This window comes from Pan troglodytes, chromosome 18, assembly GCF_028858775.2.
Source record: "Pan troglodytes isolate AG18354 chromosome 18, NHGRI_mPanTro3-v2.0_pri, whole genome shotgun sequence".
Classification (NCBI taxonomy): domain Eukaryota; kingdom Metazoa; phylum Chordata; class Mammalia; order Primates; family Hominidae; genus Pan; species Pan troglodytes.
In genome coordinates, this window is record NC_072416.2 from 58679444 (window position 1) to 58692051 (window position 12608).

Below are 12608 nucleotides of genomic sequence, written 5' to 3' on the forward strand. Positions count from 1 at the left end.
ATGATTAGATTGACTCATTTAAGACATGAGATCAGAAACTTTATAGATTCAGTGATCAAGATGGCCTTAACAATCTCCTCCACTTGGTTCAATCTTAGTCAGTTTTCTTCCTAATTGTAGCCCTTTATCTTCCTTTTCTTAGAGCACTCACTTTAGAAAACTTTCTACTGCAAGTTATCTCTCTGCCCCTTTGAGATGTAAAATATTTTAGCCTTTTGCCAGGTTTCATACCCAGAAAAATCTTTCTTAAGAACCCGAAAGCCATCTCTTGAAATGTATTATCAAGGAAGATAGTACCCCCACCTTCCACTTTCTGTAGGAGAGCAGGAGCCTAACTTCAATAAGTGCCAATTAGCAAACAGAGATGGCCTCAACACATTGACCAACCTCTCTCCCTAATGTCCTCCAGTTTTTCCACTGGCTCATTCCAGTGCTTAAAAATTCTCCTGTCTTTTGTTTTAGCGAAATTGAGTTCAGTCTCTTTTCCCTTGCAAGACTCTTTTTCTGAAGAAAAAAAGTTCTACATATGTAAGATGTACACCATGGTGTTTCGATATACATATGCATAGTGAAATGATTATTACAGTAAGGGAAATGATCCAACACTTTCCTGAATTACCTTTTTTTCTTTTTTCTCTGTTTTTGTGATAATAACACCTGAAATCTACTCTTAGCAAATTTTTAATATGCCAATAAAGTCTTTCTTCACTGTTTAACTCTTTCCAATGCAATTTGTCTTTGACCTTATCACACCATTATTCAGCATCTAGGGTGTGTATGCAAGGCCCCATACTAACTTTGGGAATTAATAGTAATAATAATTAATGATAATAGTTTTTAGAGAATTCTTAATTGTCTAGCTAAGCAAATGATGGGTACTTTACGTATTTCTCAGTTAATTCTCAGAAAAACCCTATGAGAGGTTTGCAACTAATCCTCGTTGTTATAAATTTGGAAACTGAGGCACAGATAGGTTTAGTTAAGAAATTGCCTGGAGTCACAAAGTTCGGAGGTGTCATAGTCAGAAGTTTCATTTGAATGTAACAAATTAGAGATTACACTTATCTTCATAGTTTACAGGGAGTGATGAAAAATATAAGAGATCACTGAAATATAATATATGAAGGGCGTTTAAGAACACATGTGTGTTCATGATTCTCTGTAAAGACCCAGTGAAACCTCACTTAGGGTGTGAAGAAGGGAAAAGAAAGCTAGGAAAAGATAATCCACAGAGAAGATACTATATTTGAATCTTGAACATAGCCTATTATGCCTTTCCATAGTTGATCTGAAGGAGCAGTTTATTCAAAGACAAAGAGGCATGAAAAACCACAGTGATTTTGTAAAACAAGTATTTTAAAACAGCCAGATGCGGAGTGAAAGAGGAAACTGAAAATGATATCTGTTGCATTTTTGGTTACTATGCCATCTATTGAGTGACTTCTGTACCTGGCACATTCATGTCTTATAGTCAATATTATTTAAAGCGGAAATAATATTGTAATCTATGTATGGATTAGACAATATATACTTTGAAGATATAACAGAAACCAAGCAGACATTGTTTTTTGCATTCTTGCACTTATAAATAAAAAAATATAAGAATTAATGAAAAAATGGAATGCAAGATAACTGCAGTGGTTAAGTGTAACAACATAAGTAGACAAAGGATTAGTAATGATATAAGTAGGTAAAGAAATAGAATATAACACATGAAAGGTGTTTTATTTTGTAAAGGGATGTCAGGGGAAAGATAGGAAATATCAAAGCAGAGAGAGCAACATGTATGAAGGGGCGCTAGTGGAAACAAGCACCATTTGGCTCTTGGAAGAACTGCAAGCCACACTGGATGCAGGGAAATAAGAAGGCCATGATCAAAGATAAAATCAGAGAAGTGGGAAGAGGCAGACCGTGTTAGAAATGTAAGCTAGCATAATTGAAATAAATTTAATTTTAAATGGAATATGAAAGCATTGGAAGGTTTTAAACAGGGTGATGACATGATTTGAATTTACTGAAATAGTGACAACTCTGATTGTTCAGTGGAAGAGCCACTGTATCTGGTGTCAAGAGCTGAAATAGGGACACATATTGGGAAGCTGTGTCAGTGGATGAGGTAGGAGATGTTGGTGGCTTTAACAGGGCACAGAGCCAGGGAAAAGTAGTCATATTTGGAATACGATTATTTATTTATTTATTGTTTCCAAAACTTAAACAAATTTCTTTGAAAACTTGGAGAGTTGGATACAAATGCCTGATAACCATGTCAGGGAAGATTACTTCCCAAATATCATTGGGGAAGATTACATCCCCATTGATTCCATTGACCATTTCTTCCTCTCTACAGAGGTCTGTTCTCAAAGTCTTACAAAGTAAGAGAAAATGTGTCTGCTCCTTTACTTCCATGTTTGTTGGAATAAGAGTGATTTGATGACAGTAATTATGTGCCCCAATTTTTCATAATTATTTGGTGATTATTAAAGTTTTGCAGTGGGTGGTTTTCCCATTGGAGTATTACAACCAAACATTTATCCTAATTTGGTTGTGGCAAGTTCATTCACATGAAATATATAGTCATTATTAATCCTTTTCTTCTCCACCAACAAAGCTGCTAAGGCATTTTTCTGCACATCAGAAGATAATACATCGTAACACTGAGAGGTACCTTGATTGAGAAGCTGACATGTATTTTCTAACTGCAGCCAAGTACTATTTCTAAGTAAAGTAGTTATCTTCTTTGCTCAAGAGGTATTTGCAAATTATCTGATAACATTCCACGAAAGTGTAAAGAGTCCTATTAAAAATTCTAAATGATATTTCCTTTATCTGTAACTAGAATGTTCTCCTCACATTTACAAAACAGGTAACATCCTTCTTCAAAGTCCTTTAGTGTGTTTCCTGGAAGGAAGATGAACTCCTCTGAAAAAAAAAATCACATAGGAAGAAAAAGCAACTGTAGACATCCTCTTTCCTGAAGCCAGTTGTCATCTGCACTGTTATAGCTACAAAAGAAGGATGGACAAAAGTGTTGAGCAACAGGTTCCTACAAGCCAAGCAATGAGGATAGTGATCTACTGGAAAATAACTCCATCAGCCACTTTTGAGTCTCCGGAGTCCACTTTCTGAATCACCTGGTCTTCGACAAAGCTGGTGAGGTCGGAATGCAGAAGTATGTTGGACTGGACATGTCTTTGGTAGGTTTATTATTGGGCCAAATGGGAAACCTTCTGAACACCTGGGGTGAGCCTTTCAGCTGTAAAATCTTTTCCGCCAGAGCATGAGTGTCCATGGATGGCTAGTTCTGAAGCGGAAGAGAAACTATTAGGCCCAGGGTCTCAGAACCAGGCTTTCAATTTGCAGAAGCTGCATTTTGTAGGCAGCTTCAGTAACAAAGGCATCCACGCCCTCAGATTGCTTCTGAAGAATGTATCTTAGAACCAGGTTCTATGGGCTCTGATTCATCTTCCCAGCTGTCAGAGATCAAAGTGACATAGCATCTCCAAAGTGTGCATGAAAGTTTCAAAAATTTCAGAGAGAATCTTTCTGGCTTTCAACAATCCAATTGTAGGAGTCAGTATCTTGGCAGAGCAGCTTCTTTTCTCTTCTAGGAAAAATTTAGCAGACACATAACCATTTCCTAAAATAGTTTTTACATATTCAGAGAATAGAGCCCAGTGGAGTTTATTGCCACCATAACAGCACCACATGAAAAAGGCACCTGACATTCACACAGCTCACCAACTGGTTTCATTTTCAGGAAGTCCATTCCTGCTGCTATAACTGGCACAGACAAATCATACTTGTATGGAAGAAAAGACAACACCAGAAAGTCAACGTAACTTTGATGACTGAGCAGAAGAACAAGATGCTCCTGGTTGGCTTGCTACAGTTTCTGAATACCTCCTACATTTACACACACCTTTGAGAAAATTTGTTTAGATATTTTGCTTAAGGAAAAGACAAAAACTGAATGGCTCCCAGATGCAGTCCGTGACTCATTTGATCCAAGATCTCACTAACTTCCTTTGGAATTCCTTAGAAAGTTGTTTAATGACTGTTTTAGTGCCTTAGTGTTGCTATAAAGGAATACCTGAGGCTGGGTAATTTACAAAGGTAAGAATTTTATTTGACTTAGGGTTCTACAGGCTGTACAGAAGCATAGTCCAAGCATCTGCTTCTGGTGAGGCCTCAGGAAGCCTCCACTCATGGCATAAGGGGATGGGGAGCTGTCCTGTCACATGGTGAGAGAGGAAACAGGAGAGAGAGGGAGGGAAGGAAGGTGCCAGGCTCTTTTTAACAATAAGTTCTTGTAGGATAAAACTTACTCATTACCAGGAGGACAGCACCAAGCCGTATTGAGGAGTCTGCTGTCATGACTCAAACACCTCCCACTGGACACCACCTCCAATGTTTGGGGTCAAATTTTAACATGAAATTTGAAGTGGAGAAACATCCAGCCTATAGCAATGACATAATAACTCTCTTCATAACTAAGAACACTATATTTAAGATTACTTGGCTTACATGGAATAATCCCCTTATAAACAAGAGGTGCAAATTTCAAGTCACTGACATGCCTCCTCTCCTCTACAATGTTTTCAAATTCATGCCACCTTTTGAGCTTCTTTGAGTCGAAGAGCATAATGGTTTTAGGGCTGGTGGAACCAATGGATAAATGAGAGTAGATGAGCTGGAAGAGTCTCTGGTATGGCTGCTGACTTGGGCAGAGCCTGGGACTCTTATGCTAAGTGGCTGTGGTGCTGCCACTGGGGGAGTTTCTTTCATGTAGGGTGGTGACACACTTTGTGCTTGGTCCACATGACCCTGGTCGCCTTCATCTTAACCCTGGAGTACATTTTAAAGACAAAAGTAACAGGCTTTACCGAGAGACTGTAGATTGTGTGACATTAAAAGAGAGGACTTGATACAATTTTATGTTGCCTAAACATTATCCTATTTACTGAGATGCTCATAATTCAAGGATGAGCAATAAATTATGGTAGAAATTATAAGTCTTGAGTATTTAGTCTGGAGATTAAAAGAGTTACCAGTATAGTATTGTCATTTAAAGCTGGGAGACTAAATGAGGCAATTTAAAAGGCTAAAATACATGGAGAAGAACACAGAGTTTGTTTTTGGTTCTATTTTCTATTTTATTTAAAAGTGCTATTCAAAGTACTTTGAAGTAGCCATTAAATGAAATAATTAATGTATACTTAATCATCACAAAACTATAGATGATAAATGTTGTCTTTTGTATTATACAAAGAAAAAATTATGACAGTAAGTTAAGTAAATTGAACAAGATTGCACAACCTTTGGAGAGGGTTGAAATACAAAAACATATTGGACACTCCTCGAAGCCTGCTGTATAACGTGCTACTCAAAGAATCTTCAATCTCCAGTAATAGCATCAGCTTGAGCTTCCTGGAACGTTAGGCCAAATGGGAAACCCTCTGAACACCTGGGGTGAGCCTTTCAGCCATAAAGTCTTTTCTACAAGAACATGAGAGTTCATGGATGGCTGGTTCTGAAGCAGAAGAGCAACTCTTGGGCCCTCCATACCACAGCTTGTGGGGGATTTTATAACAAATTCAAGGTGATGCTTTGGTATATCCATTTGCCATCTTCTTGCATCCCTCAGATCCCAGGATCCTCTATTGTAACTTTCACTACAGCTTGCCCTTCAGTTTGTAAGTATTAACTCATTTGAGTTATCTCTTAGATTGTAATTTCCATGCAATTGTTATTATAATGTAAACATCTAGCACAGTCTCTGGCTAGCATCAGCACTTGCTGAGTAAATGAATGAATTTTTTTTTTTAATGCCAATCTCTCTCTCAGTTTAATAAGTTAAAACCTCTGCTTTCCGGCCGGGCGTGGTGGCTCACGCCTATAATCTCAGCATTTTGGGAGGCCGAGGCAGGCGGATCACGAGGTCAGGAGATGAAGACCATCCTGATGAACATGGTGAAACCCCTTCTCTACTAAAATACAAAAAAAAATTAGCTGGGCATGGTGGCGGGCACCTGTAGTCCCAGCTACTCGGGAGGAGACTCTGTCTCAAAAAAAAAAAAAAAAAAAAAAAAAAGCACCTCTTTTTTCCTCTCCCTTTTTCATTTTTAAGATTTTTGGTCAGAAAATTAACGTTGACTGCTCTTAGTAGGCCAGCTCATCATCTGGAATTTGACTTTCATGAAGCACATTTGGCTCAAAGGAAGGAAACTATACCTCTCTCTCTAAGGCATGGTCTCTTAAAGAAAAGATAGCCTAATTAACTGGCTAGCTGGTTAAAATATATATTCCAGGACTCCAATCCAAAAGATTAGAATTACAAAGTCTTTAAGGAGCACTCAGGTAATCATGCAGCACTCCAGGGTTGAAAATCTATACCCTATCCTAAGGGATTTTCTCTAATGTACCTGATCATTCCCCTCTGTATTGATTGGGAGATCTTTGTCCTTAGCCACTTCTCTAAAACACAGACTTGGAGTTGATAGTGTGGGACCTAAACATCAGTTGCTATTCTTATAGGGGGCAAAATCTTTCTGTGAATTTTTTAACCTTTCTAGTATTATTTTTAATTCTTTTCAAATACATTAATTTTTATTCCCTCCACTTGAAGATACTTTTATTATTTTGTCTTTTTTAAATGCCAAGTGATGTACTTAACATGTAATGCACTCAATAAATGGTAGAAGTCGTCACAGATTTTGTTTATTATTAGTAGTAATAGCTTGCATGGTGTCTAGGGGACTGACCAGTTAGGCAGGGATGTGATATTTGTAAAGGTGTCCAGTACCATCCATGTTGTGAAGAAGACACTCTTTTTTAGGTCAATAATACAACATTGCTAAGGGATACATGGAATATAGATGCAAATAGCATACTAAAATGTAAGAAAGAATCTGGCTTTTAGTTTTATAATTAAAGAATTGCTTGGCTGCTTGTGTATGGGGCAGACATTTCGGCCCCATTCTGTTTCTATAACAACCATGACTATATCCAGGTAGACTAGAAGATGCTGGTTCTTCACAGTATTTCTCTAGTGCAACCTGAATAACTGGAATTAAATTCTGGGTCACATGATTGTAATTATGTCTGTTGGAATTTTATGTAGAGTTGGGATATTTGTCCAACATGACAAAACAGGCTGAGTTTTTCTGAAACAGTGAGCAAATCTTTCTTTCTCCTCTTTGCACCCTGAATGGAGTGGCAAATCCTGTCATTCTTACTCCTCTCTGGGATAATCCCCATGGCTTACTTCTCATTGAATTCTAGGGGTGGTGGAAAGGCAGCACTCGCTTATGCATTTTATTTACTTGTAAGTAAGAGCCTTTCTTCTTTGTTCAAGGGTGAATTCCTTTAGAGAACCAGAATCTGCAAAAATCTTTGTCTTTGGAACTGGAAATTAACAATTTAACTTAAAAAACATCATTGGGACAGTTTAACCAGGGTGGTGGTGGGGTTCTAATTATTTTTTTTCAAATGAAAGTAAAAATGGTGGCCAGAAGTTAAGCCAAGTATTAGATTCAAAGAGAAGGATAAAATAAAATAAAATTTATTTTTATTTTATGGCAAAATAAAATTTATTTTTATTTTATGGCAAAATAAAATTAAGAGAATAGAGGACATAGTGTGTTAAACAATATAGCTTAGTAAACATTGCTTAAGATTGAAGCTGTTAGAAGAACCTTACAGAAACCTGCAACATGTGCTTAGAGATAAAAATAGTAATTCACATTTTTGAGTGTTGTCCACTAAGCACTATTTTATGTATTTTTCATGTAATGTCTCATTTAATTTTCAAACTATTAGATATGTTGTACGAAATAGAGGTACCAAGAGTCAAAGTCAATTGTTTATAGTTCCAAGTCTACCTTTAGTGCAGCACTGTTTAGTACAACTATCTGTGACGATGGAAATGTTTTTAATCTGTACTGTCCAATATGGCAGTTACAAGACCCATGTAACTATGTAACTAATGAGTACATGAATGTGGTTACTGTAACGGAGAAAATGCCACATTTAGCTGGTGGCTTCCAGATTGGACAACCTAGCTCTGGAGCTGGAGCATGTAACCATAATGCCATACCACCAACTTTTGCCGGATAGTCTTGCAGTACTAGGTAGTGCAATCTCCATATTTGTAATAACACTTGAAAGCTAAAAAAGGAGCTAGCCATTAAAAGATGCCAGAAAACAACACTGTGGGCCTAGGAAACACAAGATAAAGATGAACAAATTAGACATATATTTTTAGCGTTCTCTTGGAATTTAGTGGATTTGAGGAAAGATTGAAATGAGATGAAGCTGGAGAGGTTAGCGAAAAATTGTACACCCAGAAGTTTAGCTATCTGGAAAGTGGAGAGAATGCCTGCTTCCCCTGAGTATGCGTTTTAATAATGACAACTTTTGACTACTTATTTATTTTAATTTATGCATTATTTAAGAGAACACTGGCTACAGCAACAAATGCCTCAGAAGGATATATCTGTTCAAACATAAGAGAAGTCTATTTTTGCTCACCTGAAATAAAGATCAACAGGCAACTCAACTCCAAGTGGTAAGTTGAGGAATCTAGGCCCCTTGTTTCTTGTGGCTTGGCCACTTTCCACGAGACCATTGTATTATCTTTTATACTTCTCAGGAAAGGAATAAAGGACATCAAGGATTCATGAAGCTTTCTGTGAACCATTCCCAGTTGCAGTGAGCATCAATTCTACTCACTACAGGAACAGAATATTACACGAGCTAGTCACATGATCACCAGAGTAGCTGGTAAATGGGGGTTAGCTATAGATTTAGGAAGAAGATGAAATGGGTTTTTTGCACAGCTCTACTTTCAGCCACATAATAGTTGTTACTTAAACCTATGATGAAATAACATTAGGACAGGCAGTTTGAATTACACAGCTGAAATATCATTTTCAGACCAAAACATACAACCGAAGATAATCAACACATAACACGTGTTTTATGTCATCACTCAATTCTTCTTAAATTTTCGGGTCCCCAGTTTACTCACTTTGATATTAATACTGGCATTTGGTACTTATAGGCCAAGGCATTCAAGACACAAGGGTAAGAGAAGAAGTATGCATTTGGCATTCAGGAGTTTGGACCAAACTGGGGTCTGGCAATCATGTAGAGCATGATGGGAGATAAGAATGAAAGAGTATTTTTGAAATAATCACGGAGAACCTGGACTAGTCATATTTTATTCTTGCTTTGCTCACCATCATGTACTTGGCACATCTTAGTCCCCATTGGGCTAATTTGGATTTTGGAAAGTGGACAATTTCCAATGCTTGTTCAGTACTTCCCAATTGACAAAAATATCTCTTCTAATGGGAGTTTGGAGTACACCTCACCTTAAAATGCTCTTGGGCAATGGAGAAAAGACCCAGACGTAAAAATAAAATAACAAATATAAAACAGAGAGTCACAGATGCTCATAGTTGAAAGACAGTGGGAATCTTCTATTTAAATACATATGTACATGTAGGCATATGTACATACCCACATAAATACATAGAATAATATGGTTGTTATGAGCAGAGGCTTTGCAGACAGAATTTAGTTTCACATTTTTGTACAATTATTAATGTATAGCTTTGGAAAAGTTACTTAATATTACCGTGTCTCAGTTTTGTCATCTGTAAAAGAGGAGTATGAAATTTACCACCTTCTGTTATTTTGAGGTTTAAATGAGGAATATATGTAAAGCATTAAGAAGTGGATTATTGAATGCACTATACACATTAGTTATTATCTTTAATACTTTCAAATTATAAGTGAGGGACATCAAATCCCAAGTGTTTCAATGAATTATCATTTTCAAATAGCATAACCTTTCCAAGTTTCATTGCCCTGAAGCCCACATCCTCTTGGGATATAAAAAATTACTAGCACTGTCTCTAGAGTTAGACTTTTTGAGTTTGAATACTAGCTCTTACCTGTTAACTGTGTGCTGGAATTTTTCTAACATCTTCAAATCTCAGTTTTCTCATGCATAAGTAAAATAATAGTTAATTCTTAAGATTGTTTTGAGTTTGGAATGATTTTTTTAGAGCATTATTCTCAATGTCAAACACAAAGTCAGCACTCAATAAATGGTGTCAGTGATGATGGTGGTGATGATTAGGTGATGATGATTCTGCTAGTTTATTCTTACATAAACGTTATTTTTGTGAAAAGAATAATTTAAAATTCTTTTAATAAACAATTCCATTTCTTAATAGGGAGAAACAATGTAGTATAACTTTTTTTTACTGTATTGTTAATGTTCTGGACTACCTGTAATTGTTATAGATGATTTTTTTCCAAACTAATTATATACCCCTAAAAGGAAAAGAGAAATTAAATCAGCATCAATACATGATTTAAACAATAAAACATCCAGAAAGTTATTTCAGAATACATTGAGTTTCAATAATTAATAACTCATTGATAGAAATAGTGCTTAATATATTACAATTGAGTCCTAGCTCATATTTCAGACACATAACTAATATTTAAATATAATATGTTATACTCTTGACATTTGTGCAGACAACTCATGAACTAGAGCCCATGATTTATTCACATCTGTTATAACACATTCTGATAATTTATTTGGAAGAAAGCCATCTGCATTAATCATTTATTAATTATTAATAAAATATAAGTGCTGCATTAAAGAATTGCTATTCAAAAATAACCTTTTCTTGAAGCCAAGGACTTATTTATTTTCACCCTGCAATTTGTAAAGATTAATCACCTTTTAAGGCATTGTCCTCCAGTTTGACCCTGTGAGCCTTTGAGGGAATACTTCTCACATTCAGATAGGAGTGCATCTGTTAGAGATTGAATTGTTTCTCCTAAAAGAGATACGTTGAAGTCAAAATTCCTGCTAGCTCAGAATGTGCTCTCATTTGTAAATAAAGTGAGGCAGATGTATTTAGTTGAGGTCATGCTGCAGTAGCATACTCCCCTATTCCAATATGTCTGGTGCCCTTAAAAGAATTTGTGAAGACACAGAGACATGGGGCGAACACCATGTGAAGATAGAAGCAGAGATTAGAGTGTATTAGAGTGATGCATTTATAATCCAAGAAATGCCAAGGATTGCTGGCCATCACCAGAAGTTAGGAGAGAGCAACAGAACAGAGTCCTGATGCCAGGCGTGGTGGCTCATGCCTGTAATCCCAGCACTTTGGGAGGCCAAGGCAGGTGGATCACCTGAAATCAGGAGTTTGAGGCCAGCCTGGCCAAGATGATGAAACCATATCTCTACCACAAAATACAAAAATTAGTCTGTGTGGTGGCGTGAGCCTGTAATCCCAGTTACTCGGGAAGCTGAGGCATGGGAATCTCTTGAACCCGGGAGGCGGAGGTTGCAGTGAGCCGAGATCACGCCACTTCACTCCAGCCTGGGTGACAGAGTGAGACTCTGTCTCATGGAAGAAAACAAAACAAATCAAACAAACAAAAAAAGGACAGAGTCCTGAGTCCTGGAGAAAAAACCTAAGCCTGCCAATACGTTGATTTTAGACTTCTAGTCTCTAGAATTGTGAAATAATAATTTTTATTGTAATTTAAGCTACCCAGTTTGTGGAGCTTTTTAACAGGACCTCTAGGAAACTAGTAGAGTGTCCTTTTACCACCTCTCCCAGCATGCCCACAAAAGTCTCCAAAGGCTTCTCTGAAGAAAACAAACACACAAAAAGCTTGCATGATGTTATTAGAGAACTCTGAGCAAAAACTCCAATGCCTGTCATTTACGAGGTTAGTAAATTGAAGACGTAGCAATGGAAATGATCTAAAATGACAAAGAACAGAATAATAATTACAAAAAAAGAACAGAGCACCAGTGAGCTGTAGAACAACCTCAAGTGGCTTACTATATGTGCAATTAGAATTCCTAAAGAAAATAAAGGGAAGAACATAAATAATGTTGCAGAAATAATTGGAGAAAAATTTTCGCATTTTATATAAACCATAAAGCCACAGATTAAAGAAGCTTAATGAACCATGAAGAATGCTACAGCAACACAAATGTCAAACACATTGCTTAAAACCAGTGTAAAAAGAAAACCTTAAAAGAAGCAGAGAGGAAAAGATACAATACATAGAGAAGAACAAAGATAAGAATAACAGAATAGGCTGGGCATGGTGGCCTGTAATCCCAGCACTTTGGGAGGTCAAGGCAAGTGGATTGCTTGAGCCCAGGAGTTCAAGACCAACCTGGGCCACATTGTGAAAACCAATCTCTACAAAAGATACAGAAATTAGCTGGGGTTGGTGGTGCATGTCTGTGGTCCCAGCTACTCAGAAGGCTGAGGTGGGAGAATCAGCTGAGCCTGGGAGGTGGAGGTTGCAGTGAACTCACATCATGCCAATGCACTCCAGCCTGGGCAACAGAGTGAGACCCTGCCTCGAAAAAAAAAAAAAAAGAATTTTTTTTTTTTGCCAGGAAACAATGTGAATCAAAAAAAAAATTTTTAATGGAGCAATGTGCTGAAGGAGGAAACACACACACACACACACACACACACACACACACTCACACACACACGACAACCTAAAATTCTGTGGCTAGAAACAATATTTTCAAAAATAAAGAT

The 12608-nt window shown here is 37.0% G+C and overlaps 1 pseudogene; it reads right to left on the minus strand.

Annotated features, from left to right (window-relative positions):
• Positions 1–2477: 2477 nt before the first annotated feature.
• On the minus strand, positions 2478–3781 carry LOC100613656 (dihydroxyacetone phosphate acyltransferase-like; annotated as a pseudogene).
• Between the last annotated feature and the right edge of the window lie 8827 nt (positions 3782–12608).